The 4,108-nt window shown below is 46.4% G+C and overlaps 1 long non-coding RNA gene across 1 annotated transcript; it reads right to left on the bottom strand.

Annotated features, from left to right (window-relative positions):
* Nucleotides 1-2,890: 2,890 nt before the first annotated feature.
* LOC121650454 lies at nt 2,891-3,896 on the bottom strand. Its single transcript, XR_006012278.1, has 2 exons — nt 3,845-3,896; nt 2,891-3,368 (listed from the first exon to the last, which is right to left on the bottom strand). It is a non-coding gene; the product is annotated as an uncharacterized LOC121650454 (long non-coding RNA).
* Nucleotides 3,897-4,108: the final 212 nt, after the last annotated feature.

Below are 4,108 nucleotides of genomic sequence, written 5' to 3'. Positions count from 1 at the left end.
CAAGTCGTGATGAGAAAAGATGTCGGGAATCTCGCTTAGCTTGTTTTGAATCCGCTCCTTCCACTCTGGAGGAATTGGTGACTCCGCAAAATCCAGCTTCAGAGCTTCTGGAGGACTTTTAGATGGCGAACGGTTGGTGGACACATGGTGTGACAAAATCTGGGGTGACACAGCCAGCTCTGCGATGGTACAAAGAGGTGGGAGAGATACTTCTTGATCTGATTGATTGGTGAGGATGACAGCAATCTTGTGTGATGACTGACATGAGAGCTTAATTAGACAGTTTCTCACACAAAGACCGCCAGGCAACGGGGTGGTAGGATGTTCCACAAGGGCCCACTGATTCGAGGCTGGCGTGGTGGTGTGGACTGACCCCTCGACGACAGTGGTGTGCCCTGCAGGAATGGGAACAGGAATCTTGCTGGACAATCGCACCACTCCCTCGCTGCCCACCTGATGCTGTTTGTATCGTAGCTGCAGTAATTTGAGAACAGCTCGGTAGCCATTTGCTGTTGGCTGGAAGCTGGAGGACTCACTCACTTTATACTGGCTGTAGAGAGGTTCTAGGGTGTTCATCCCAATTAAGACTGGCGAATGGCCCGGATGGACATCAGGAACAACAAGCGCTAAGGTAGTGACATCAAAATCATCTCCCAAAAACTCACAAGGGAAGGTGACTGTCATTTCGATGTATCCCAAGTAGGGAACTGCTTGTCCGGCTGCTCCTTCAACTTCCAGAATATTACACAATGGCTTTACAGGTTGATCGGAAAAACGCATGTTGTAGAAAGAGACAGGGATGGTTGTAACTTGAGATCCGGTGTCGAGGAGACAATTACAATCTTGACCAGCGATTTTGACTTTTGCTGTACACCTGGATCCAACTAACCCTTTTGGCAGTCGGGTTTGGACAGCAGACGACGGTTTCAGTTCATGACAGATGACAGGTTCTTTCTTGTTGGGACATTGTGGGTCCACATTAGTTCCGGTTCGCCCCGCAACTGGAACTGGGTCTAGTTTAAAGACTGTCTGGAAGCGGGGTCTGACCTCTGCCACTTGAGCTGCTTTTCTGTGAACTGCTTTTTCTTGGCTGCGACCAGAGCAGAGTTTGGGGCATTATCGCACTGTGTCTTGATATGGCCATCCTCCCCACACCGATAACAGTAGCCAGGTTTGGGTATAGAAGATGTGTTTCGCTGCGATGGTCTAAACCTCCCAGCCCTCTGACCTCCATCCAGCTTATTGACGTGTGTGGGCTTGGGATAGGCAGACTGCTTGGAGCTGGTTTGAGAAGCAGTCAAGGCTGCCAGCTGTTTTTGGATATCCGCCAACTGCTGGGCGAGTTGCTGTGTGATGGTGGTCAGAGCAGCACACGCCCCTTTCTCCTCCGTATCTGCATATGCATACTGTGCATGAGTGGCTGCTCTGGATCTAGATGCGCCGAGATGTTGTTTCATACGGAGGGCCTTGGCAGCTTCCCGATCTTCCTCTGTCCGCAACAGTAGCAGCAATTCAGCGAAGGATGGTGGGTTGGGCTTCTTTTGTTTAAGTTGTAGTTCTGAGATGAGTGTGTTATCCCAGCAGCCACGACAGAATTGAGTCAGTAGATGTCGGTTAATATCTTTGGCTGAGACTCCCCCCCGTTTAACTGCCAGATTCAGGGCCACCTGTAGACGTTGAAGGTACATGGACGGCTTCTCTCCAGCGTCTTGAAACGTGTCCATGAATTTGGCGTATAACTCATCGCCATCCTGGACCGTGCCGTACGCGGAGTCAAGGATCTGCAGATAGACCATTGGTGGAGTGTCAGGTTTCAGGTGCTTTACCATATCAGCAGCAGGAGACAACAGGCTCTCGAAGATCTTACGTGATCGTTGTAGGTCTGAAACTGCTGGATCTTTTAGTAAAAGCTCCACCCCGGAACACCAAGTGTCGTAGTCAGACTCATTCTGGGGTCTGGGTGATCGCCCAGAGAAAGCTCGGAGACGTTGCACAGAGTGATGCATCAGGCTGCTGTCTTCATTCTTCACTATGTGTTCAACCACATAGCGTTGAACTTCCGGCGGGTTGAAATCTGGAGGAGACATGGCTGGCAGAGAGGGTCTAGAGGTGTATCGAGGGAAGCGATCCGGCTTTTCCTCTGGTAAGGGTCCACTTGAGTCCTGGGTTTTGGCAGCAGAACCCGTAAGAAACCCACTGGTGGCAGCAGATGGTAGCAGCACTGCAGCAACAGGTGTCTCACTCTCGCTGTCCTCTGGAGGCGTCTTGACTTGGGCAGCCTTAGGGTGGAGTTCAGCGACCGACTGACCAAGCAGAGACATCACCCCATTTAGGACTAGTTTGTAGTCCTGTCCAGTCAATTTAGCCAATTTCTGTAAGTCCGCTAAGTAGGTTTGAGTTTTCAATTTACCTACTTCATTTGCACAGAATGAAGACAACTCTGAAATATCATAAGTTACTTTTGTGTTCTCACAGACAAACTCATATGGCAAAAGTTCACGCAACAAACTCAGCGCTTCTCCTGTCTTGTACTCAACAATTAATGATCGATGATAAACAGAATCAGGTTCATTAATAAATTCAAATTTTGCAATAGAACCATACTGCTTCAAAAAATCTAGTACTTCTTCATCAGTTTCCGTCTGGGTCGCATCTTGCACCAAAACAGCGTTTGGAATTTTAATGCCTCGTTTCTCAAAAATGTCCATATTCACAATATATGTAATACTTTTTATTCAGTTCTGTGTATCTGCCCCCCTCCTGGCTAGCTCGCCACGTTTATGTAGCAAGTATGTTAGTATAAGCTAAGATGGGTATCAGTGGCTAGTATCAGAAGGCTAGATCAACTCACTGGAGGGAGGAGAACCAACAGAGGCACAGAGACTGAATGTTAGGTTTTGATGGTACCATATATTAGCAAGACAGACAAAACACCAACATTTATAAAAAAATAGAAAAGTAGTGAATGTAAACCTGAATGACCATTCAGTAATAAATATGTACATGAAAATATCTGGTTCCAACATGCAATAAAGTTCAAATTCAGTGATTCACAAATCCCATATCACTTTCCAATTCCCCAAACGACCCCAAGTCCAGTATGGCACGATCAGTTGAATCCGGGGGTTTGAGTTGGTGAATGTGTTAGAAGCAAGGTGACGGGTGTGAATGGCTATATGGAAGCCGCAGGGGAAAACTGGGCAAAGAGTTTTGGTCGGCTGCAAGGAGCCTCCTACCGGCCCGGACAGAGCAGGTGATCTCCTCCGGATCCAGATTGGATAACCCGAATCCGATGCGTTGAGTTGAATGATATTGTTCTGCTTAGGCTTTAGGCCTCTCCGTAGCTCGCCATCAAATTAACACCTGGCCTGTATGAAACACAGGACCATTGTTCACGAATCAGTGTGCACACAAAATTGAACCCTGAATAATTAATACTAGTTGCATTAGTATAATAATCTCAATCAATATCCATATCAATACATAATATATTAATATAAAATATACCCATGTATACATTAATATTCCAATTATCCGTAATATTGCACTATATTCATCCAGACAATAAATATTGAAATACCCCATGCTAACACACAAAGGTAAAATACATAGATTTCAATCAAAAGCATTGACAACAACTAAAGTGAACCTGGGCTCTAACCCACCACAGGATTAAACCACACAGCATTAATCAATTACATAAGACATTAACCGTTGACCAATGGTGGTTCCAAATGACATTTAGTTAAAACCATTTGAGAAACTGGCATAAAATGCAATGCTAACCAGCCCATTCAATTCGATGGGGCAGGCTAGGCTAAAATTAGCACAACAATTTACTCACCAATTCCTTTCCGTACTTAACTACGACGCCTTATCTCGATGATCCGAGGCTCACGGTAGTAGGCGCCTATAATCAACAGTTGTTACGTTTAGTATTAAAGCGATCTAAGTGCAAATGAAGCGGAAAAATAACTTTGAAGCCTACCTGCAGCAACTCTCCCCCGTGCTTCCCTGCGTAGCAGCCGACGCATTTACCTGCCGGCTTATATGGCTGCCCAATTGGCTCACAAAGTCACGGGAGCGTGTGACGCTGCACTCGCGAGTA

The sequence above is a fragment of the Melanotaenia boesemani genome, chromosome 12 (assembly GCF_017639745.1).
Source record: "Melanotaenia boesemani isolate fMelBoe1 chromosome 12, fMelBoe1.pri, whole genome shotgun sequence".
In the NCBI taxonomy this organism is placed as follows: Eukaryota; Metazoa; Chordata; class Actinopteri; order Atheriniformes; family Melanotaeniidae; genus Melanotaenia; species Melanotaenia boesemani.
This window is presented reverse-complemented; position numbering and strand designations above follow the sequence as displayed.